At 47.0% G+C, this 26,504-nt stretch overlaps 1 pseudogene; it reads left to right on the top strand.

Annotated features, from left to right (window-relative positions):
- Window positions 1–564: 564 nt before the first annotated feature.
- On the top strand, window positions 565–1,707 carry LOC106840245 (myosin regulatory light chain 2, smooth muscle major isoform pseudogene; annotated as a pseudogene).
- Window positions 1,708–26,504: the final 24,797 nt, after the last annotated feature.

Here is a 26,504-nt window from a genome sequence, read left to right as displayed (position 1 = left end):
CTGTCCGTCAGCCCTGTCTGTGACTTCTTAGCAGAGACATCTTGATCTGACTGCTGGTGTTGGCTAAAACTAACCAACCCCAATAGACTGTAGGGAATCTTCCAGATGTCTGCTGTGTGCCTTCATCTTGTGTCTTTTATCATTGGGGACACCACCCTTTCTGTCCACTGCCTATTATTTTATCTAGGACATAGTTCATCTTTGGAGAGTAACAATAAGAATAATCCCACCTTACTTTTACAGCATGCTGAGTGGTGGCATAACTTTATTTAATTTGACCTTCACTACGACCCAAGTCATAGGAGTTATCTTCTGCTTTAAACAAAGAAAAAAACAGGCTCAGAAAGGTTGAGTGATGTACCCAACAGCAGAGCCAAGAGACAGTTTTCCTGAGTTCTAGTTCAATATTCTTATAAAATATCACCCTGCCTCCAAAGTAGAAACCCTAAACCCTACATTTTCATATAGTACCCACAGCCCTCAGTGTTACAGAGGGGAGGGAAGGTTATTTATTCCTTGCATAAAAAGTGAAAAGAGGGCCGCGGGCTCCGCACACCAAGCGAGCGAGCGCCTTCTCCGCACCAAGGAATTCCCACCTACCTGAAGCCAAGATGTCCAGCAAACGGGCCAAGGCCAAGACCACTAAGAAGCGGCCACAGCGGGCCACATCCAATGTCTTCGCGATGTTTGACCAGTCCCAGATCCAGGAGTTTAAGGAGGCCTTCAACATGATCGACCAGAACTGAGATGGCTTCATTGACAAGGAGGACTTGCATGACATGCTGGCCTCGATGGGGAAGAACCCCACGGACGAGTACCTGGAGGGCATGATGAGCGAGGTCCCGGGGCCCATCAACTTCACCATGTTCCTCACCATGTTTGAGGAGAAGCTGAACGGCACAGACCCTGAGGACGTGACCCACAACGCCTTCACCTGCTTCGACGAGGAGGCCTCAGGCTTCATCCATGAGGACCACCTTCAGGAGTTGCTCACCACCATGGGCGACCGCTTCACAGACGAGGAGGTGGACGAGATGTCCCGCGAGGCACCCATTGATAAGAAAGGCAACTTTAACTATGTGGAGTTCACCCGTATCCTCAAACATGGTGCCAAGGACAAAGACGACTAGGCCACCCCAGCCCCCGCACACCCAGCCCCTATCCCAGTCACCTGCTCCCCCCACACACTGTCTGTGCCAACTCCAGCCCACAACCCCACAGGACCCTCTCAGGGGATCCTCCCTCTGAGGGGTTAGGGGCCCAGCTCCCAGTGCAGGAAATGGGCCGAGAGGGCACAGTGCCAGGCAAGGGGCACACAGCCAATGTAACACAGGTGACCTTGCAAGAAAGGACATCTTCTAGGGAGCTGGGCCAGAGGGCTGGACCTGGCGGCACCAAGGGAAGGCCCCCTAAGAGAGCCCAGGCCTCAGCTGGTGCCTGCCCATTCCCGGGCTGCTCCCCACAGGAAGGGCCCTGTGTCCAGGTCTGAGACACCACTGCCCCTGCACCCCCATGCAGGGCATGAAAGCCCTTTCCCAGCCACTGCCACAAACACATGAACCTCGCCAAAGTCCCTTCTCAGGGGACAGGATGCCAAGTCCCCTCCCCTACACCCTGCCCAGCCACCAGAACACACCCCCCCCCACGCGGAGTGTGCTCGAGAAGACGCATGCAGGCAGGCAGGATCTAATAGAAGACTGAGCACTGCTTCGGTCAAAAAAAAAAAAAAAAGTGAAAAGAACAGCAGATTATTTTGTATACAACAGGATTAAGAACAGTGCTTCAGATTTTAAAGTACGAGGTTCAATACCGACATTGAACTTGCAGCTATGTAAGTCTGAGGGAGGTACGTTACCTTTGGAATTAACAGCAGAGCTGAAGTCATGGGGCTACCGGAAGGACTAAAGGAGATAACTCACATCGAGTGCTTGGCTCATGGCACATGCTCAACAGATGTTAGACTAAAAAGGATGTGGGCCGGCGAAGCCAAAAATGTCTTCCTGGAAAAGGTAAGATTTAAATTGGGCTCCGGATGTGGTTGTAGGTGTGGGTATGTGTAAGACAGAATGAGGCCTATGAAAAGGTGTCTAGTCAAGAAATTGCAAAGAGCATTGGGGGTGGGGGAGTTATAAATAAGCTCCAGTCTTAAACAAGAAATGTTTCATGGGTGGAGGGTGCAGAGAGTGGGAAATAAGGTAGATTGGGGCTTTGGAGTATGGACTTCTTTCTGAGGCCAAGAGGAGTCACTAGAGGTTTTGAAGTAGAGCGTGATAAAGGATGATAGTAGTCAATTGACAAATGACTGGAAGCGGGGAGAGACTAACCAGCAGATAACTCGGGAGGTTATTGCAGTGGTCTGGGTGATAGAGTTGTAAACTAATCTCTTACATCTTGTTCCACTCTAGCAAGTTGCCCTGCCTTGTTCCCAGTTTCCAGGTGCCCCTCCCATCCTCACCCTGAGTGCCCAGGTAGAATTACTGGGCCTCTGAGTGGGCCCCATTCCCGGATTCCCATTCTAATGGCCTCACTTGTAACACTTCTAATCTGAGTCCAGGATAGTTCTTTTTTTTTTTTTTTTTCTGCTTTATCTCCCCAAACCCCCCCTGTACACAGTTGTATATCTTAGTTGCAGGTCCTTCTAGTTGTGGGATGTGGGACACCGCCTCAACGTGGCCTGACCAGCGGTGCCATGTCCGCGCCCAGGATCCGAACCCTGGGCCGCCGCAGCGGAGTACACGAACTTAACCACTTGGCCACGGAGCCGGCCCCCAGGATAGTTCTTAACTGGCACCTCTTGGAGACTGGACCCCTGTCCTTGGGACCCACCCACCCCTGCTATAACTCACCATGTTGAAAATAGCGGTATGACTGTGACTTTCCCATGGTCTCAAATTCACTCACGAGGTGTTCGGCCTATCACCTTCCACAGGCAAGGTGCTGTATTAAGTGTGTGGAGGGTGAAAAATTGGGTGCAACAAGCTCACAGCCTTCAGGAATCTTACAATCCAGTACAGGGTGAGCCATATACTACAATGACTATGACATAAGTTCAAGTGTGACTCAAAGAGCTTTGTAGAAGAGCTCTGGCTAAACAGCTATGTCTGTCTTAAAAAAAAAAAAAAAAAAAGAATGACAAGGAAAGCCATCACAGGTCTCCAACTATTTGGCCAATGTGACCATTCCCATTAGAGCTTCATGGCACCCATCTGTGAAGGAACAGCTGCCATGGACGTGGCCAGTCCCTTTCTGACCTGGCTCTGTGCCTCCCGCCTCCATCTCTCTGTGTGTTCCAGATACCTGCTTTGGCTCTTCTTGACTGTGAGGTCATGCCTGCTACCCCACCCAGCCACAGAGGCGTATCTCTCCCTCTCAGGTCTGCAAACACAAGCACAATGGGCTTGGGGTGGGGAGAACCTTTCAAGGAAAACAGAAGAAAAATACCAAGGACTATAAAAAGAAACATGTTTGCAGAGTGCTTGTTTCTGATTGCAAATTGAACATTTAGCAAAATATTGACTTAGCAGGCACAGCCCTTGAGGTCCCCCCAGGCCCTGGTATCTTTTTGTCATTTCACCTTTTCTTCACCGAATGCTTCAGAGATGCTTGGATTTCTCTCCAAGCAGATTAAGGCTGGCCCTGCTCCCTAGACAGAGGCAGCCACATTATTCTCTGTGGATCTCACAATGCTGTATGTGGATCTGTATTACACGATGCCATTTCTATAATTATCTATGTTCTGTCTCCCCAAGACATAAATTGTGGCCAAGAGTTCAGACTCGGAATCTGCAGAGCAGAGATCAAATTCCAGCTCCATCGTTTACGAGCTGGGTGCCCTTATGCAAGAAGAGAACTCAGTCTCAGTTTCCTCCTGTATAAAATGGTAGTAATGATAATGAGACCTACCTTATAAGGTTGTTGTGAGGATTAAATGAGTTAATGATATCAATCACATTCCCTGGTATATAGTAAGCAGCCATTCACAGTTGACTGGTTTTATTTTAGACTTTGAGACTCCAAGTTCTTCCGACATAGGAACAATAACCACATTTATTTAGCATTTGCTAGCTTTACTTGTATTGATCCCGTTTAACGTGCATAACAACCCATAAAGGTGGTATTTTTTGTTATCCCCATTTTGTAGATGAGGAAACAGAGCTCAAAAGACTGACTAACTTGCCTAAGTTAACGCAACAATCCAGCAGCAGATTCAGACCCAGGAAGTCTGACTCCAGAGCCTTCAAACCCTAAGCAATACACCCCACGGGCTCTTTAGATATTTACTAAATATTTATTTTAAAAAAAGAACCAATCAATCTGTTCCACTCCATATCCTTAGTGCCTCGTGTGGACCCAGCATGTACTGAGTTATCAGGAATGGCTGTTGACTAATGAGGAGCAGAGATTCCAAGTGCAGGAATCAGGCCTTTCCCTGCCATCAGGTCTCCCCACTTCTCCACGTGCTCTGATGAGTCTTGTCTCAGGAGCCCCAGTGGGAGTGGACTTTCCGCAATAAACAGTTCAGTCAATAGAGCAGACTTCCCACTTACTAAGAAAGGGGAGGAAGGCCCCTCACTGGCTGAGGCAGTCACAGACGCTGGTCCACCCCATACAACCCCCTGATACATGCAGTTGTCTGCAGAGAGAGAAGAGGGAGAGAGTGAGCCCTGGACAGAGAGAGATAGAGAGCGCATTTGACTCATTAGCTGCATACTCAATTCTGACGTTGAACCTGACGGCATCTGAGTAGGGCTGGAGTAATGAATTAATCCCAGGGAAGAAGACAGGTCTGCAGCTCCTCGGCTCTTAGCAGCCGGTGGTGAAGGGGAGCCCTGCTGAGCCAACATGTGCCACAGAGTTTGTTCCCCACCACCCGGATGCTTTTGAAACCACCCTGGTCTGGCCCAACCACAGGAAGACCAGCACATGATAGGTATTCGATATGTGGTTGCCAATTAAAGGACTGATTGAAGAGGGGGTCATCCCTAACCCCCGGCAGGTTTGCTGGGGCCAGACCAAGCACCCTATGATTCTATGCCCCAGTTAGCAGTCCCATATCTCCTAGAGGTCATCTTTCCAGGCCCCTGCCTTTGGGCAGCTTGTTCCCCCTTTCCAGGGTCACAAATCAGAGTATTTCCTGTCGACAGATCACAAAGGAAAACTGGACATCTGTTTGCCCAGATTTATTATTTTTTGTTCATCCTCTCTCTCTCTCTCTCTCACTCACACATACACTCCCTCTCTCCCCAAATCCACCACTCTCCCTGGCTACCCACATTCTTAGTGGTACCAGATCCAGGAGTCACAGACGACGCTGGCACGTATCTCCCTTAAAAGAGAAAGACAATGGGCCAGCCCAGTGACGCAGCAGTTAAGTTCACACGTTCCACTTCGGTTGCCCAGGGTTCGCCGGTTCGGATCCTGGGTGCAGACATGGCACCACTCATCAGGCCATGCTGTGGCAGGCATCCCACATATAAAGTAGAGGAAGATGGGCACAGATGTTATCTCAGGGCCAGTCTTCCTCAGCAAAAAGAGGAGGATTGACAGCAGATGTTAGCTCAGGGCTGATCTTTCTCAAAAAAAAAAAGAGAGAGAGAGAAAGAAAGACAAGAGAGAGGGAGTGACAGAGGGGAAGAAAGGCATCCTGCATCCCCCCTGCCTCTCTTCTCCAGGCTGGGCTGTCTCTAACCCCGGGCCATGGAATTCATCGCTCACTCTGATTCAGTGGGACAGTTATTTTATATTATTAAAATAAGAGATTATCATCACCGCCGATCTCCATCTCCTTTCCAATCTCATCTGAAAAGCAGGCATTGCCTTCTGCTCCTGGACCCCTAATTCTCTCTGCCTCGGCTGTTAAATCGTTTAACCTGGCAAAGTGTTGGGAGATGCATTTTACATGAGACACACAAGGCGGGATAAATCTGGGCCGACTGCAGAGGCTTAAAGAAATATCCGAGGTGCAGCCAAGGGTCAAAGGAGGTTTGGATGGGATGCAGAGTCAGGAAATGTGGGGTCCCCTCCCTCTCCCTCCTACTTAGGGGACAAGAGAGCCAAAGCCTGATCCTCCTTTGCAGAGAGGCAACTGAAACGCAAAACAGACACCAGGAACAGAAGCCAGGGGAGAGCACGCAGCCAGGCCTTCCTCAGATTTCTGAAACGGGCACTGCCATGCATGGCCTTACCAGGCACCAGAACTCAGATTAGACCCAGGATTCAGCATTCAACCTGATCCACTCAAAGCTGGGCTCAGAGGCCAGTACCGGTGGAGCTGTCTCAGAATGTCTGGGCTATAAAGACCCCCAAGCACGACTCCCTCGATTTATAGATGAGGAAACTAGAACCCAGAGAGGGGTGGGGACTTAGCCAAAGGAACAAGATATTAGCAAAAACCAGCATTTGCTTCCAGGGTCTGAGCCTAGGGATCCCGGGCCCTCATCCAATGCCTGATCCAATGGGCTTGAGATTGGTTCTGACTCTGGCCATTTCTGTACACTTAACCCTTTGTCATTTATAAATGACAACTTTAGTTACTCAGGAGCCCGGATGAGAACACAGGGAATCATTATCATTATCGTTGTCATTCGTTGTAGCAACTTACATTGAGGGTCTGCCGTGTGTCAGCCCTGGGTGGGTGCTGGGGATGCAAATGTGGACTGGACATTGCTGTACCATCAAGGAGCTCATGGTTAGATAACCACCCCGGGCCAAATGCTAAAATCAATGCCAGGCATGAACTCTTGGTTGAGAGTCTAATTTTTCCATATGATTTATCATCAGAGATTTGGCAAACCACTGTGTAAGTGCCACAAATGCTTAAGTGCCCAGAGTTCATGGTTGCTTGCTTCTTGCTTGACCTAGAAAGAGGAAGCAATGCCCCCCAGGACGTTTAGCATGTAGATAGCAGGCCCAGGGCTCAAACCCAGGAACCCTGCTTCAGCTGTGATATCCCACTACTAAAACAGGGTGGGAGAGCAGGGTTGATAGATTTAGGAAATAAAAATATACAATGCCTAAGTAATTTGAATTTTAGATAAACAATGCATAAAATAATTTTGTGCTATGTATGTCCTGAAAATTGCAAGAGACATATTAAAAAAATTATTCATTGTTGTCTGAAATTCAAATTTAACTGGGCATCCTGTATTTTATCCAGCAACCCTATGGGGACGGGAGAGAGACCCACTTAGAAACTGGATGCACAGAGACTTGGATCAGAGATGCCTCGGCTTGGGAGCCAGAAGTTCCAGGAGCCCAGTTGACGTCGGTGCCCGTCAGTGTCAGTTCCCAAGGGAGACTGAGCCCGTCCTCAGGACAGCCTCTCCCAACCCAACAGCAACTTGAATGGCCTCTTCCAGCTGTGCTAACAGAACGCCCTTCCCCAAACAACAGATTAATTGATTTAAAACTTTTAATGCCAGATGCTTGGTGGAAGCATTTTAATAATCCTCGAGTCAGAATCAATCACGTCTCCTGATCTTTAAGGAGGGCAGTTATTAAATCCTGCAGAGGCAGGGATGGGGGTAGGGAGGGGGGAAGCTGTTTTTCCTGAGTCCTCTTTCCCTGCTTTTCTCTAATTACGAGCCCCGGGGCCCACATGTGGGGTGCCGGCGGGGAGCAGAGGCAGGAGGGGCTCTGCCGCTTTCACCTCCCCTCCCTCCTCTCACTCTGCCCACGGGCTCTTGGTCCTTTCCCTCCGTGATCCAGAAGCCACCTGAATTCCTCCCTTGTGTCTCCAAACGTCCACCTCCCACCCCTCTCTTTCCTTCTCATCCAGCTCTCAGTCCCCAGCCCCTCTTGGTTCAGCCTCCCACAGGTACAACGTACCCAGCACGTCACTTATACAAGTTCTAGTCTACATGACCCTCCTATTCAGTAGATTAGTATTATCCTTTGTTTACAGGGGGGTAAACTGAGGTTCGGTTATGGTGTATGGCTTCTTCACAGCCACAGAGCTGCGTTACAACAGCCTTGAGCCCCGCTCCAGCTGGAAGGCTTCCTGGACCTTGTGTATCCCCTTGGTTTCCGAGTCCCTAACGTGGGAACAATCAGACAGAGCTGATTTTGCACATAATGAGCCCAAGTGTTTTGCCCCATTCAAAGCTCCTAATGGTCTGAGTCCACAGTGTGTGCTCCCACACAGGGCGGTGTATCAGACCCCCTCAAATACTTGTTAACTGACAACTGGAAGCTCATGGCCCAGGCGAACCTGTCTGAGTACCTAAGCCTGCCACTCACTGAGCCAAGCAATTAGCTTCTCTTGAGGGTCACTTCGACTCCTGGGGTGGGATGACATCACTCCCACCTCACCCCAGATACCCTCATGCACCCCTCAGCACTGTCACAGAGACGCTAAGCTGTGAACCGGCAGGGGCCTGCCAATGGTGTCCACCACATATGAAGTCCAGCCCAAAAGGAACGCAAGCCCAGGATGGCCTCGAGGGTGACACACTCTGTCCATATTAATGCTGAACCCCCTTGGGGTCCCCTGCTCCCCTGATGCCCCACTGTCAAAGTTAAATCGATACTCCCCTTTTTCTCTGCAAGAACATCTCAGTAATCCTAATTGGTCACTATGGCAACCCCAGCTGCAGCTCCTTGTGTCCTCAATGAAGAGACAGAAGGATGAGAGGGGGTGAGATGGAGGTTAAGCCTACTTATTGTATAATGCTCTGCCTTTGATATCACCTAGATCCACATGCTAAGTACCTGGAAAGAAACAAAATCCCGTGTAAATTAGAATGATACCATCCAATCCCCTGCTTATACCCTCACTAGTAGCAGCTGATAAGGCCATTGTCTGCAGCCGCTGAGCTTGACCTCTCCTGCCTGGCGGCTGATGGGGTTTCAGTGTTGGGTCACATTCATCAGGGAGGATGCACTGGGGCTGTGAATCGTGCAGGGCAGGGTGGCTGTGCAGAGGCCGCTGCCTGCAATACCCTCCACCCCTCCACAGCAGGAGGGGGTCTGGGGGAAGAGGAGAGGCAGGAAGAGCACTGCACAGAGTCTCACCCGGATCTCTTCCTTGGAGGAATCATGGGTCTGCTACTTCATTTCCTTGGCAGATGGGTCACTCTCCACTTGGTTGGGGTGCCCTCAAAGCCCTGATCTTGCAGTGGGCTCAGGGATGAAATCTCCCCATCACTCACACCGACACACACACACACACACTTCCTACCTGCAAATGTATCTTCCCATCCAGCCACTCTCAGGAAAAGCCTCTCCTCTTTCTTCCTTCAAGCCTCCCTCCTACCCTTCCCTTTAGTGCTGCCACCTGCATGGGCTGCGCCTTCTGACTCCATGATCCATCCTCCCATCGCCAGGGTGGACGTAGGCTCTGCAGCTGCTACCTACGTTCCCCAATGAGCTCAGGTTCCTCCAGCTCTGCCCTAAATTATATTCTCAGAGCTAGATTTCTTACCCACCCTAGGAGATGTGTTCAGGCTTTCTCTTCCAACGTGCTGCCCTGCTATGCTCTACCCGCCCTGCGTGGAACTTCCGACCTGCTTCCCGTTTGCTACAACGGAAGACTCCCAGGTTCATATACTACGCCTGCTGGGGCCAGAGTCTGATCAGCCCTCTATAAATGGCATGATCCAATGCAGTCGCTTTTCTTGGCCTAGCTGTCCCAGGTCCATTTGAGCAGAGCTTTTGATCCTACCCTGTGGGCCTCAGAGAGACCCTTTGCTTGGAGCCCCTTCCTATTTCCCTGTGGCCCATTTGGGTCCTCTCCCCCTGGAAAAGGAGGGTTCATGGACTCTGGATTTTTCTCAATGTTAAACAGGATGTGAGAAAGCCGTGTCCATTCTGGCTCTCTTTTTGTCTGCCCCTTTCATACTTTTCCTCCTTCAGCACACACAGCGCCATACCAGTGGTCAACCAACCATTTCTGAACTCTGGTCAATACCTAAGGCTTTCCATGCTTCCCGCCAACCGGTTCCCTCAGCCTTCCATCTCATAACCACTTAGAGGGCACTGTACCAGGCACTGCTCAGAAGACAGCGAACCAGAGAGGTGTTCCCATTTTCTAATCCAGAGAGGATTAACAAGCACACATCTGTCCATATCTAATCTGTAGAAGAGAAAGCTTTTCTCTTGGTTGTGTCTGAGAACAGAGAGGCAGAACAGCTGTGGTATGGTGGGGGGAGAAACAACTTTGGAATCAGATCTTGTTATACGACCTTGGACAAATTACTCAACATCTCTGAGCCTCAGTTTCATGGAGATCATGCACGCCTGGCTTAAAAGGTTACTGTGAGGAGTGGACATGGAATATCCTGGAAGAAGGCTTTGTAAAGGATAAAACATGGCTCAAATGTAAGGAGCTGTCATTATTACGGCAGTGATGTGGGACCTGAGTTCTCTTGGCCTTGGGTGGGCAATCCCCCATTCCTGCCCTCATGGAGCCTGTTCTGGGAGAGGAGAGGTCACCAGTCCCTCTCAGGCCATGACACTATGCCTTCTTGCCTTCTCCCTCCAGGTTGGTCCAGGATAGGTGATTGTAGCTAGAGATCTTAGAAATTGAGTCTTTCCTGTCGCCGCTTGCCCAGAGACAGGGGGACAACTACATCCTCTTAGCCTAAGATGTGACGATTGTCTTTTCAGCTCTGAATCCCAATCCCACCTGCCTGGGAACATGTTCCCACCTTCCATTCCCATTAGGTAATTTTTGATCAGGAATGTAGTGTAGGCACATTTCAGATACATCATTTGAGCCCCAACACCTCCTGTGACATAGATAAAGCAAGCATTGTGCTTATCCTCATTACACCAGTGAGGAAACTGAGGCAAGAGAGGCAAAGTGAGTTTTCCAAGGATGTGGAGCGAGCGAGTTGCAGGTCTGAGCCTTCTCATTCCCAACTGCAAAACCTGTGCTCTCTTGCACTGGGCCGCAGCTGCCTGCCTCCTGCAAGCTGTTCCCCGTGGCCCACTCATCTGCTATTCTGGCAGGGTAAACACTCGAAGAAGGCCCTTGGCTCAGAGGGCATGTTGAGTGGAATATCAGGTCAGGGTTCATCTGCATTTTTGGCGACAGAAGGCTGCCAAGATAATAGGAGCCCTTTTGTGCTCCGTGGGGCTGGATGGGAGCGAGCGGATGTCTGAAGGAGATTACAAGCAGTTATGGATATTGCTTGTCATGCTACCATCAGCAGACGCCTTTTTCAATTGACTAGTTGCTTGTATTTCCAGAATAGGGAATGCCAGATGTATTTACTGCACTGAAAGAGAGTGCTGAAGGCCCTTAGAAAGATACCCAGCTGCCGAGGATCAGTGGAGGCCAGGATAGTTTAACCCCTGGTGGCCAATTAATCAGAATTCCTGGGGAGCCAAGGACAAACAGACAAGGCAGCCCACATCTAACGAATGAATGGAGACTTGGAAGTCCTTTCTAAGTTGCTTATTTGGAATTCAAAATTCACTTTCCTTTGTAAACAATGCTATTAGAACTAACATTTGTTGAGTCCTACTATGTGCTAGATGGGATCAAGGCATTCCACCTGCATCTTTTTTTTTTATTACATCCTCACCTCATTACAACCTTACAAGGTAGGAGTGGCTGGCTCTGGCTGGTTGTTCACCAAATCAGTAACCCTTTCCTCCTAGGCACACGGTTAGTCATTCTTCAGCCTTCCGTATATTAGGTGCAGCCACGTGACAAAGGCACGGAGATGGAAATCATGTGCACCACCTCCCAGTCTGGATCATAAAAATCCCTCCTGCTCAACTCTTTGTGTGCTCTCTCCTCCTTCATCTGCCTGCCTGTTGCAGAGGACCCAGTGGAAAACTCCCAAGCTCTAGGGAATTGCATCCACTAAATGGAAGGATCCAGAGTCCTTGAATGACTGCATGGAGCCAACCCCACTACTAACCTATGTTAGACTGTGACATGAATGAGAAATAAAATTTTATTGTGTTAAGCCACTGAGATTTGACGGGTTTTGTTACTGAAGGTCACCTACCCTAACTAATTCAGTAAGCATCAGAACCTATCAATAGCCCCCACTTTACAAAGGAAGAAATTGAGGCTCAGAGAGGTAACATGACATGCTCAAGTTTATATAGCAAGTACCCATGGAGCCAAGATTCAAACCGTGGTATGTCAGACTCCAAAGCCAGTAATTTTTCCGTGCTGCCTACCACAGTGGGTGGCCAGGTTCCTAGGCCAGTCACAAAAATCTATTTATCAACAAAATACCCAATGCATTTTTCATCTAAACCTTACCCATTGCCCAAAGAAGTTTCTGGGACAGAGATCGAGGTTCCAAGCCTGACTCTGAGAACACATCCTTCACCACCACCTCACCTCCATAGTTTTGGACCACACTCCAGGCCTGAGTAAAAGAAGGTGCTTCGGTAGATGTGGAGGCTTCTTGGTCAGTTGTTCACTAAAAACACTCTGAATCGGGATAAAAGTTGTCCCCATGGGACTGGAGGGGGCACACTCAAACTTTCTCTGTGCATCGCATGTAGCCCTTGCTAGGTCAAATTGTTGGTAAGTTGGGAATTTGCTCGTGACCTAGGACAAGCACACTGTTCCAGTTCTTAGGACATTCCTGTATTGATCCTGGAAGCATGGATCCTAGAACAATTTTTTCTGAGCCTGAAACCCAAAGGTATTGTCTGACCAGTTAAGGTACACTTATGGTGACAAGGGGAAGGAATATTTAAAATTCGAAGTGTCCTGGAAACCCTGAGAACTCTGATTGCTGTAGGCAGAGAAAAACTCATGCTTCTTTTCTGAATGGGACTCAGCCAGAGGAAACAAATCAACTCTGAGTATATCCTAAGTGTGTGATTCGTGCCCACCACTGTACCAGTCTCTGGGAGGTCAAGAGGCAGAAGAGGAACCATACCTGCCCTCAAAAGCATGATAAGCTGATTAGGGAGACCAAGCTGAAACACAGGAGACAAAACTCTAGAAACTCTCCACTACTGCCCTCGGGGAGAAAACTTGCCAGCCAGTTAATGTTAATTTGCATGTGTTCACATGTGGAACACCAGCCTCACTGTCCCTTTCAGTCTCCTCTTCAAGCCCCTAAATAAATCCAGTGCAAATGAATGAATGGTGTGGGATTTACTGACTATTTGGAGGGAAGATGAAGATTTGCTTCACATGCCCCACTGAAACTTCTTTGAACATTTCCTATTTCTCTCTCTTTATCCCAGGTACCCTCTCTTCCTTGCCCAGACTTGGGACCCCTTCTTTCTGACAACACACATACTTTCTCACTCCTTAAACTAATATAGTTTCCACACCTCTCACTGCTGCTTTTTTATGAAGAAGAATGTGACCCTTTCCCAGATCCTGTCTTCACACGTTTACATTCCAAGATGCTCCCCGCCACCCAACACACACATACTATCAGGTCCTTAACAAAGGTTACGTTACCAGAATGCATCCTAGGGAGAGGGGTGGGTATGTTACAAATAACCCACTCAAAAACACTTCTGATATTCTGCTTGTGAAATTTCACCCTGCAGAATCTCATGCAGGGCTTGGCAGGCAAGTTGGTCCACTGTCCGTGGTGCTGACCTGAGGGGCCACTCCGGGTCATCCTTTTTCTACTCACCATTCAGCCAGGGAACTAGATCACCTTGCTCTGTCTGCTCTGAGCCTCACTCTAGTCATCTCTAAAATGGAATAATTAACAGTGCTTACCTCCTGCAAAGCATTTAGCATCATACCTGGCACAAAGAGCTCAAAAAATGGTAGTATTTGTTATGACTATGCTATCATTCTGCAGGCTTCAGAACTGCCCCACATTTCCTTTTTAGTCAATGCCACTTCCAAGACATACTCTTTCTTCCAAAATCCATTGCTAAATAGCATTTGGATAAGTGATGCCACCCTCGTCTTTCTCCTCACACTTTGCTTTGGAATGAACACAGGTTTACCAAGGTTTTTTGCTCTAACAGTGAAAGAGAAATAGGAGTTAACAAAACAGCTAACTGGTTTCACTGGTTGAAATGTGAGTGGAGCTAATTCTAGAATATTTTCAGCTTTGATTTTGTTCTTTCATTAATTCATTTCTTGGCTCCTCATTTGGGAATAAGATCTACTCCTTTTTTTTTTTTTTTTTTTGGTTCTTGAAAGTACATATTCCCAAGATTCTCTGTTCTTGCCTCTCTCACAGCAAGTCTCATGTTCTGCTGACACTGTCTGTTCACAAAGACCATATTATTCACCTTGTAACCTCAACAACTTGCAGAAGGCCAGGAGTATTGTTTGGGCCTGAATGAAGAAATAAATTAATAAAGAAGAACAAATGGAATGTGTTAAGTTGCATCTTTTGTCCCAATCTTTCACTCCTTCCTGTATCCACACACCCTTTTCCATATGTCTTTGCCGTTCTTCCCACTGAAGAAGTAGAGTGTATTTTCCCTCCCCTTGACTTTGGGTTTACATATGTGAGTTTCTTTGGGTATATAATGAAACAGAAGTGACAGTCGGCCTGTTCTAAGCCTAAGCCTTAAGAGACCTTGCACTTCTGACTTTGCTGTAAAAAGAACATGACCTGGGTAGCCCACGGTATCAGGAGGAAGATAAGAGCCACATGGAGCACAGCTACCAGAGCTGTCACAACATGAAGAAGAGCCATGCCAGCTACCCATAGATCTGAAGAGCTAAAGGGAAACTATCCAGCCAAGCCCGTTCTAGATGAGCCACATGTCAGCTGAACTTCAGACGCACAATTGATAATAAATGATTATTGTTTTAAGCCACTAAGTCTGAGGGTTGATTTGTTACAAAGTATTATTTCAGCAATAGCCAACCAATACACAGAGAAAAACACAGAATGGATTTTGTTTTAATCAGAAGATCATGGTTTATAAAGTTCAGCATCTCTTCTCTGAGCCTTAATTCCTCTTCTATAAAGTTTAGATAACAATTTCTGGCCAACCTAGCTCACAAAGGTCATGTTAGCTTCAAAAGAGATAAGGGTAGGAGAACACAGCAGTGAGAAAAACAGCAGCTCAGAGATTGAGGAGCATTATTACTAGGAGCTGGTATTCATAAGTCTCTCCAGCATCCTGGCACACCCACAGTCTCTAGCCCTGGATCCTGTACACTCAGTTGAAATGGGACATCAGATGGCTAAGGATGAGTATTTGGGTCCACAAAAGTACTAGTAAAATTAATTCTCTTCCAAGAGGGAACTTGAGACTGTCTCTTTCATGTTCGACCACTAAATTCAATTGAATTGTTAAATTTTTCAGATATGAAGCTCCCACTCTACCCCACCCAGTGCTCACTGCATTTTACAATACCCTCATCCAGAGACTTCTAGGCTCCACTTAAACCTTTCAGTGAAAGGAAAGTCAGCTGCAAAGCAGCCTATTTCAACTTTGGACAGCTCCGACTGTAAGAAACCTCTTCCTTATCTTCCCCAACCCCCAGACTAGGTCAATTTCCCTAGTTAGAAGCTTCTCATAGTGCTCTGTTCCTGCAAAGCATATATTACAGATTATAATTTGAAAGTTATTTATGTAATAATTTGTTCAGTGTCTGTCTCCCACACTGCACTGTAAACTTCACAAGGGCAAAGGCTGCGTCTTTTTTGTTCACTGCTGTATCTTCAGTGTTTAGCATGATAACAGTAAACTAGTAGTCATTTAATAAATATTTATTGACTAGATAGATGAACAAGTTTTTAATCTTATTTAACAATCTCATATAGTACTTACTTAACAAAGATTAACTCAGTAATGAATGAATGAATGAATGAATGAATAAACAGAGGACAGTGTCCGTCTTCTTGAACATCCTCCCTCCCAAACGGTATTAATTCTAACTTTTGAGTGTCCAACAGAACAAGATTCCTCCCTGTATCAGCCCCCACATTCCATGGTAGCAGAGAGCTGACTCCTGAGAGGTTTCTGATGAGAAGAGATAAAGGATTCAGAGTGAAGAATTTATAATTCATATAACAAATATTTATTGAGCATACATTACATGCCAAACATATTTATGGGTACTGGAGACACAGCAGTAAGTATAACAGACCAAAACAAAAATCCTTTCCCTCCTAGAGTTTATGCTCTAATGGGAGGACAGAGATAATAAACAGATAAAAAGGAAAATATACAGCATACCAGATGGTGGTCAGTGCAGTAGAGAAAAATGAAGCAAGGAAGGAGACTCAGGAGCACAAGGGATGACTGCTATTTTCAATGAGCAGGTCAGGGAAGGCCTTTTTGAGAAACTATTTGCACAAAGATCTGAAATCACTGAGGGAGCAAGCCATGCAGACATTTGCAGTAAGAAGGCTGCAGGCAGAAAAGAAGAGCAAGTGGGAAAGGTCCTGAGTCGGGAGCATGCCTGGCAGGATTTAAAAAATATATGGAGGCCGGTGTCCCCAAATCAGAGTGAGCAAGGGAGGGAACAGGAAGAGATGAAGTCAGAAGAGAAATAGGGAGCCGTGGAGCCATTGCAAGGATCTTGATTCTGACTCTAGGTAAAATAAAAAACTACTGAATGATTTTGAGCAGAGCATCGAGACGTGACCCAATCTGCCTGGCCGGTACGGTGGGTCCAGACTGTGGACAAGCAAGGGCAGAAGCAGATCAGTTAAAAGGATGTGGCAATAACTGGAGACAGATGATGACCACTTGGCCCAGGATGGGTTTATTTGCCTCTTATCTCCAGCACCTAGCATGTAGAGGACACTGAATGAATGTTGAATGAATGAATGATTGATAGATGGGAGACAGAAAATGCTCTGGTTTGGTAATCAAAACAACTGGGTTTGGGCTCAGAAGTCCACAGTTAGGTTTTGCCTACGTGCCATGAATTTGTTTTCCCTAGAATCCTATCTTCAGTCTAAGGATGAGAGTTGAAGACATTAAAGTATGTGTAAGAGTGGCTGGCTCAGCCAGACGTAAGAGACCACATCTCGTATGATTTATCTGAAATGTCTAGAATAGGCAAACCCATAGAGACAGAAAGCAGATTAGTGCTTGCCTGGGTCTGGGGTGAGGAAGATCCTGGACAGAAAAGGACATTAGGTAAAAACTAAGGAAATCCGAATCAAGTACGGACTTTAGTTAAGAACAAAGAATCAATACTGGTTTGTTAACTGTGACAAGTGTAGCAAACTAACATAGGTAGTTCATAATAGGGGTAACTGGATGTGGGGATATATGGAAACTCTTCATACTATCTTCACAATTTTTAATAAAACGAGAGCTATCTAAAATAGAAAGCTTACGAAAAAAGAAGAGAGTGGCCATTCAGGTCTGGGAAGTAGAAGAATGGGGCACAGTGGTTTGTCAGCCAGGAAGCATAGGGTGCCCCCCTCTCACCTCCCAAGCTGGGCCCACCCTGGAGTCTGAGGGCTTCAGGGAGCCATCTGCTTGGGCCTTTCCTCCATAATCCATTCTTAGAGCTGCTCCTTCCTGTGTGTGCCCTGGGCAGTAAACTGATTGTTTAAAATAATAATAATAAGGTAAGAAAAGCTTGATACAAAAAATATTTCTAAATGACTTTAACTAATGTCCTGTGGGCTTCTGGGTAGGTAATCTGGACCTCTTCTGTGTACAGGCAAACGTGATTATGGCAGGGCCTGTATCAGCCGTCTCTGAGCTCCCGGGCCCCCAGGCCGCTGCCTGCCCTAACCACATTAGCAGCACTAGAGCCATCCATCAGACTAACAGGGGGCCTGGGACTGGGTCTGGCCCTCTCACGAGCAGCCGGTCCCTGCCATCCAGAGACCTCTGGCTCCTACTTCTCACAGTCACAAGATCAAGGATGTGGCTGTGGAACGGATTGGCCTGTCTTGCCCCCTTTCTCCTGCCCTCCTCAGCCACCCCACTGCATGCTCAGAGCTGCCTGCTGGGGGGTGGGGAGGGGCCCCTTGCGTCCTGTGGACAGACCAAACCTGGTTAGGGTGAGAGGCCACGCTTCTCGCCGCCATCTGCCTCCCGTCCCCAGTTCAGCAGGTGCCCGCTCTTCCGCCCCCGCCATCAGCTCTCTCAGTCTCCCCAGCCCAAGCCTGTCAAAAATAGCACTCACTGGCAGCAGGAGCAGGAGAGTGGAGGGGCAGGGGGTCTTGTTTACCTAACACCGTGCTAGTTGCTACAAAGGTCAAGGCCCATCTGCCAGGCAGTGGGTGCCAGGAAACCAGCTGCCTTCATGGCACGGGCACCAAATATTAGCGAGGGCAGGTGGACAGACCAAGGAACTGCCCCCTGGTGCCCCGGCCTGCCTCACACACATGCACGTGCCTACACACACGCGTGCACACACACACACACACACGACCCAGAATTGCCTGAGGAGGCCAGTGGTAACTCATCTGCTGCATGACTCAAGGCAAATGTCGAGCCCTGTGCTGGCTTCTCGCTGTCGTTCACCAGGCCCACAGCCACCATTTCTGCTCCCTGGGCAAGCTCGGGGAACATGTTTTAATATTAGACTAAACTCAACATAATTAAGAAGCCTCATCAGCTATGGCTTGGGAAAAAATAACCAACAACACTGTAACTCATTTTAAATCTGCACAGAAACAATTCGGGGGCACTTTGGCTTTGGGGATTAACTGCGGTCAGGTGAGTGTTGCCGCTCCAGGAACCGTACGTCCCACCTCCCACTTCTGTCCTGCTCCCCTCTGCTAGCCTGCTTCCGTCCTCGTGGAAAGCCGGCTGAGACAGGTGCCGGGCAAGAGTGAAGCCATGAATCCTGGAGCATCACGAGGGCAGGTGAGGGCCAGCGAGAGCCAGGTGGAGTGGGGGGCCTCTCCCAGCGTCAGAGCGTCCATCCAAGAAGTGGGGAGGATATCCCAGACTAACCCGAAGAGGAAGAGCTGGCTTTGGGGAACTCAATGAATTGCCAATGCTTGTCCCGTGCAAGCCCCCACTTCCCAGGCCCTCACCCGTGGGCTCGGGGAAGCCAGGAAGCTGCGTGATGTTCCAGCAGGAACAATCCCTTCTTCAGGGTGTCCTCCGCGCATCGGTAGGCAGGGCTGGAGAGCGCGTAGACCAGAAGAACACGTCCGGCGTTGACAGCAAGGGTAGGCGCTGCCCACCAGCACATGCAGGTGTGCCTTGCTGCTCTGAAGGAAATGGTTAAAGGTGGAGCAAAGGTTCACTGGGGTGTACACACAAGTGGGAGCGCATTCCAGGAGCTGCTGAGCCCCACATGTGCCCAGAAACACTGCTAACTTCAGGGCGAGGGAACCAGGGACTCTGAGGAAGGCTTGCCCCAGCTGTGTGACCCTGACAAGCCACCTTCCTTCTCTGAACCTGTTTCTAATCTGTAAGCTCTCAGACTCATTCCCAAAGTTTCAACCTTCATTGTGCCTCAGAATCACTTGGAAAGCATCTTAAAAGTGTTCTTGCCCAAGAAATCCTGGAGACCTGGAGTTAATTGGTGGTAAGGGAGTAACCAGTAATTCTCTCTTTTTTTTTTTTAAGATTGGGACCTGAGCTAATATCTGTTACCAATCTTCTTTTTTTTTTTCTTTTCCTCCCCAAAGCCCCCCAGTATATAGTTGTGTATTCTAGTTGTAGGTCCTTCTGGTTGTGCTATGTGGGATGCCGCCTCAGCATGGCCTGATCAGCGATGCCATGTCTGTGCCCAGGATCCGAACCAGCAAAACCTTGGGCCACTGAAGTGGAGCGTGTGAGCTTAACCACTTGGCCACAGGGCCAGCCCCTCACCAGTAATTCTTAAAACTCACCAGGTTATTCTAAAGTCTAGCCAGGCCTGAAAAACAGAAGGGCCACTTAGCTTATATTGGACCAACCACAGGGCTTATTAAAACACAGATTCCTGGGCCTTACCCTGAGATTCATTAGGTCTAGGGGGCCTGAGAATTTGCATTTCTAACAAGTTCCCAGATGATGCTGTTGCTGCTGGTCTGGAGACTACACTCTGAGAAGCACGGCCCTAAACTAACGCCACTCAAAGCATGGTCTCCACGGTGACAGCAAAGCATCACCCAGAAGCTTATTGGAAATGCAAATTAAGGTGCCTTATTACAAACTTTGAGATAATATGCCCTTCTATGATGAAGAAAAGGATGATGATGACAATGATGGTGGTGATAGTGATAAAGGAGCTGCAGTGAGGTAAGGAGGAGGGAGCTTGAGTGAGAGAAGGGAGCTGCCGCTGGAGTCGGCCCTCCAATCGGTGTTGGATGGAGAGGACGTCAAGCCCCAGCATGGGTGCCCCTCTCAGAGACCTCTTCTTCTCTCCCCTTGCCTTTCCACACCATCATGAGAGGTTTCCATGAAAGCTCCCCCAGCCCATTTTCCTTAGGGGTTAGATTTGCATAAATCACTGCTCAGCTCGCACCCCCCTCATAAACCATTATATCCCTCACGTTTCCTCTACTACAAATGGAAAAAAATATGTGATTTGAAAGTCTGTCTGGAGACCCCAGGGCAAGGTTTTTATTCACCTTTGATCCTGGATCGGTGCTCTATACTGGAGCTGTAGACACTCCCCATCAGCGTGGACAGGCTGGCTGGCTGAGCGTGCTGTGACCAAGCCCTTCCTTGGCCTGCAGCCTGATTTCCAGCCACAGAACCTCCTCAGACCCTGAGCTGCAGAGTGCTGTGAGGCGCTATGAAGAGAGCAGACAGCACAGGCCAGTTAGGGGTGCCCTGGCCTGGGAGGCAAGAGCCTTCGTGTGGCCTTGGGCTTGACTCTAATCTACTGTGACTCTCGTCCAGCCACCTCCTCTCTCTGGGTCTTAGTTTCACTCTGCAGAATAGGAAAAAGGACTCCTTGCTTGTTTCCCTCCCCAACAGGGCTGCAAAGTCTCTCATATACACTAGATTGAACTTTATTTGAATTTTCCCCTCCAGTCGCTGTCAGGTTCCCTATATTTGAGGAAGAACCAGTAAGTATGGAGTGGACATCACCTGGAGTGCCCTGAAATGCCGTTTCTAGCATCTTCACTCTGTGCAATGAAGCTTGGCCATGTGACTGATCTTGACATCATATAACACAAACATCAAAGTGAGAATAGGGCTTATTCCAAACCTGTTTCCATTCCTTACCCCATTGCTCAGCTCCCATTCTGGGAACTGCCAGAAGAACCTGTTGCATGTTTCTTTAAATAGCTCACAAATCTTCATCCTACGAGGGTGGATCTGCTTGCTGGAAACAGCCCAAAGCATCCAGAGCCAAGAATGGTGAATAGAGTGAGAGATTAAGCCTGGAAAATACCATTTTTAGTCTAAAACAAGGTGTAACTATAATTAAATCGATCGGGGGTTGGTCTGGATGGCCTCTAATGTCTCCTCCAGCTCAAACAGGCTATGATTTTCTTGTAGAAATAGAAAATGGATTCTGAAGGCAAAGGAAAAACATTCCACAGGTGTTCTGAATGAAGGAACTTCATAGGAATCTGTATAGAATTGTTCCTCCCAAGATAACTACTTTAGGGGGCAATTCTGCCTTAGACAAATGCCTTATTTTATGGATTCAGAGACACCTTTATTTCCACATTTTATCTCTGAAATCAGGACACAGATGATAATCGGTGCTGGGTTGTCATTTAAATGGCAGCATTTTTTCTTTCTTAGTGGTACATAAAATCATGGTGCATCTTTCTATCGATGGCATCTTAGATTCAAAGAAATATGGTAAACCCCACACTGTTTTGATTTTATCTTTCTGTACCAGTTCTTTTAGAATTACACTTTTTAGATTTTTTTCACTTCTCAAATTAGTCTTGATTCTCAACTTTGGCTGCACACCCCAGACCAATTAAATCAGAATCTCTGGGGAGAAGATTCAGGCATCATTAGTTTTTAAAGCTCTCTGGGCACAAGACCTACAACACCTTAAGATAACTCCAGCTGTCTCAGAGAATCCTTTGAGAATCCAGGCTTGTGGGAGAGCCAACACCATGGCTGGTAGATCAGAGAAATGGAAAGGTTTAGGAATAAATAGTGTTGAGCTCCTAGATTAAGCTATGCCTGAAGTCTTCCATCACCTCCAGACTTCACAGTTTTGTAGGCAATAAATCTTCTGAATTATTTAAGCTGGTTTGACTTGAGTTTTCTGTTTCTTGCAACACACACAGAATGAGGTGCCAGCAGTGGTATGTTACATGCAATTGGCTGAGCTGAGGAAGCAAAGGGGAGGGCCATGAGGGCTGCACTATCCCGGGCCAGGAGGTTGGTGACCCTTGTTCAGAGGGAGCAAAGCAGCTGATTAAACTATGACCTTTTTTTTCTTAAGACGCATACCGCGTATTTTCCAAGGTTTCAGCATCCCAGAATTTGTTAGCAAAAATTCAAGGCATTACAGGGTGAAGGCTACTTTTTGAAGCCTTTAGTAAGGCTTAAAACTGGCCCACCTGAAAATAGCTAGAGAAGAAAATAGGGAGTTGCTAAGAGAGGCCCTTTTTAGCTTGTGCTCTGCAATCTACATTCCCAGGGGTCTGGAAATTAATAATTAGCCTTGCAGAGCTGGGAAAGCTACATTCTCTGCCTCAAGCTCAATTCCCTGCAAGTGGAGGCAGAAGGTAACAAACTCAGTAGAAGACAGATTAGGACCCAGGAGAAGCCTAATCCTCCCACCTCCCAGTGTATTCAAGTACTCCAGTTAAGTATTGTCTGCCTAAGAAAAAGATTTATCTCTCCCCTGGCTAAAATGTAGCTGTAAGCCAGAGGACTCACAGGTGCTTTCTCACTCCAGTCTGAGGTTTCCAATTGCTCCAAAGCATAGCCCATTGAAGACGAGAGGAAAAGTAGAAGATTGAGGCCAGGGTTGGTTGCTTGGGGAGAGAAGTTTACAGACACTGTTCTAGCCTCAAAGGCAAATTCTCTAGCTTTGTTTAATAGTCCATGGCCTGAAAAAAATAGACACTTGGGCTACAGGACCTATTAGGGCTGAGTTTGGTCGTCTCTACAGAAGACTAACCATAATGGCTTCACCAAAACATGTGTTGACTTTTCCTATCACCTCCCCAAAATAAAGACGTATCCCAGGCATTGAGCAAAGGTATGACATATGACGAATGGAATGAATCCAGCCCCGAGCACTACCGATGGTAGACAGAATCTATAGCTCAAAATAAAGCAAAGGGATAGATGGTGAGAGCACAGTTCCCAGTTCTGGGCTGGGAAAGAGGGGCCCAGAATAAGAGATTTGAGCCTTAATCCTTTAGACCCGAGCTGCCCCTCCTTCATCTCTCAGAAGGATCTCCACTTTGCCAGCCAACAAACACTATTGCTGGGCTCCAGAGGGTCTTCCCTGGAGGTTTACACTGAAGACCGGAATAGAGTCCTATTCCCTGGGACCTTTTAATGTGTTGGTAAGGGACAAGGTGGATACATCCAAAATTGTTCTTGACAGGTGATAGACAAAGGAATCATGGACACAATGTATCAAATACATATGGAAATCCAAAGGACCCAGAATAGCCAAACCAATCTTGAGAAAGAAGAGCAAAGTCGGAGAATTTACACTTATGGATTTCAAAAGTTACTGCGTGGCTACAGTAACCAAGGCAGTGTGGTACAGCGTAAAGATAGACATATAGATGTGTGGAATAGAGTGAGAGTCCAGCAATAAACCCCTACACTTATGGCCAATTGATTTTGGCAAAGGTGCTGAGACAATTCAATGGGGAAATATTCTCTTCAACAAATGATGCTAGGATAATTGGATATCCAAGCGTAGAAGGATAAATCTGTACCCCTAACTCACACCGTAACAAAAATTAACTCAAAATCAATCATAGATCTAGAGGAAACAACTAAAACTGTAAAACTCTTAGAAGAAATCATGGGAGTAAATCTTTGTGACCTTGAGTTAAGCAATGACTTAGATATGACACTAAAAGCACAAATGATAAAAGAAAAAATTGATAAATTGGACTTTGTCAAAATTAAAAACTTTTTCTCTTCGAAAGACACGAAGTAAGTGAGAAGACAGGCCACAGACTGGGAGAGAATGGGTAAATATATTTACAAATCGTCTATCTGACGGGTGACTTATGTCCACATGCGGTCAGCAGAATTATGACCCTCCCAAAGATGGCCTTGTCCCATCCCTAGAACCTGTGTATATATTACCTTATTTGGCAAAAGGAACATCATAGATGTGATTAAGGTTAAGAACAAAGAGATGGGGAGATTAGCCTGGATTATCCAGATGGGCCCAATCTAATCACACAAGTCCTTAAAAGTCAAGTTGTGGTCAGAAAAAGAGGTGACAATGGAAGAAGGGTCAGAGAAATGATATGTTGACTGCTTTGCAGACAGAGGAAGGGGCCACAAGCCAAGGAGTCCAGATAACCTCCAGAAGTAGGAAAAGGCAAAGAAATAGATGCCCCCCTAGAGCCTACCAACACTTTCACTTTAGCTCAGTGAAACCTGTGTCAAACTTCTGACCTAAAGAAGTATCAGATAACAAATTTGTGTTGTTTTAAGCCACTAACTTTGTGGTAATTTCAGCAACATTGTAAAACTAATACACCAGAATATATAAAGAACTATTCCAACTAAGACAAATAATCCAATATAAAAATGGGCAAAAGATTCAAGTAGATGTTTCACCAAAGAAGACACACGAATAGTCAATAAGCACGAGAAAGGATGCTCAACATCCTTAGCAATCAGGGAAATGCAAATTAATGCCATATCAAGGTACCACTTTACATCCACTAGGGTGGTTGTAATCAAAGACATACATTTACAAGTGTTGGTGAGGATGTGGAGAAACTGGAAAGCTCATACATTGCTGGTGGGAATGCAAAATAGTGCAGCCACTTTGGAAAATAGCTTGGCACTTTCTTAAATGTTTAATATAGCATATATAATAAATATAAAGTATATACATATATGACCCTGCAATTCCACACCTACATATCTACCCATGAGAAATGAAAGCATATGTTTGCACAAAGACTTATATATGAATATTGATAGCAGCCTTATTCTTAATAGCCAAGAAGTGGCAACAGCCCAAATGTTCATCAACTGGTAAATGGATAGACAAAATAAATAAGAATAATGGTAATAGATAATAAGGAACAAAGTTCTGACACATGCTACAACATAAGTGAACCTCAAAAATCTTATGCTAAGTCAAAGAAGCCAGTTGCAAAGGACCACATATTGTATGATTCTACTTAAATGAAATGTCCAGAGTAGGCAAATCTATAGCAATGGAAGGTAGATTAGTGGTTGCTTAGGGCCGGGAGAAGGGGGAGGGGATGGGGAGGGGATTGGGAGGCTGATGGCTGACTGTAGGGTTTCTTCATGGGGTAATAAAAATGTTCTCAAAGTAGATTATGATGATAGCACAACTCTGTAAATATACTAAAAATCATTGAATTGTACATTCCCAATGAGTGAATTTTATGGTATGTAAATTATGCCTCAATAAAGCTGAGGAGGAGGGGAACAAGGAGCAGAGCTCCGCACTGCAGAGCCGTCAAACCCTGCCGAGGGAAGCCTTCTTGGAGGCAGGGGTGGGTCTTCAACCACAGGAAGCTGTGCTTTGGGAACGCACATCCATAGTTGTGAACTCACATCCATAGAGCCCAGCTAGCTGGGCTCCTCACTGTACTGATAAAATAGAGAACTTGATTTTACTTCAGTAGCCCACAACATTGGACAAGATTGGTTGTGGCTTCCCAGAGAGAGAAAGGAGTCTCTTTGCGGGAGCACTCCCTGAGAGAGGTGAGATTGGCAGTGAATTTGGCAGGAGGAAAGGATGGCTATAGTAGCCGTGATTTCCAACCAGAAAATAGGGCACACGCAAACGTATTCAGAGACAAATTATACAAACCCAGGCCCACCCAGATGGTCCCCAGCCTCCGGGTACAGCCGTGTTAACCCCTGTCTACAGTCTGCCGCGTGTGGGCGGAGGGATGGAAATCCAGGGCTCGTGGCTGGCTGGCTTCTAAAAGGGCTCAGGTCCCGGGCCAGAACGTGGGCTTGCAGTAGCTGCATAATAAATAGCACCATCCAAATAGGCAGGGAACTCATGCAGGACTCAGCCTGTTCTAAAAGCAGGGACCTGGGCTGCCTGCCTTCTGGATCCGTGAAGCTCATCCTCATCCATCTATCTTCACACCTGAGAGAGAGAAGGTACATTAACAAGCATCTTGATATATATGTGTCTACAATCTGGTTATGAGGTTATCAAGCAAGAAAGACGCCCCCGGGGAATGCATATGCTTTTTTTATAGAGGAAACTGTGAGTAAATAGCTGGGATTTATCTTGAGGGAGATAATAGAAGCACTTTTTTTAAATGTGGAAAAAACAATATTTTTCCCCAGAGCATTCAAGCCCTTCCAGGTTTAGATCATGTTTCTCATTAATGGGCCTCCCGGCCAGATTCATCTTAGGTCCATGGGACAAGAAAGGAAGTGGATCTTCCTGGTGAGTGGTTTTAATACAAGCCAAATGGAGAGGGGGAGGGGGGAGGGACAGAAGCCACCCCAAACAGGCCTCCATTTCACCTAAGCTCAAAGCTTCTTGGAGGTGGCCCAAGGGCATACACTGCCCCTGACCTTAAGGGTGCTGGACATTT

This window comes from Equus asinus, chromosome 20 (assembly GCF_041296235.1).
Source record: "Equus asinus isolate D_3611 breed Donkey chromosome 20, EquAss-T2T_v2, whole genome shotgun sequence".
In the NCBI taxonomy this organism is placed as follows: domain Eukaryota; kingdom Metazoa; phylum Chordata; class Mammalia; order Perissodactyla; family Equidae; genus Equus; species Equus asinus.
The sequence above is the reverse complement of the archived record's forward strand: the minus strand, read 5'-3'. Positions and strand labels throughout refer to the sequence as shown.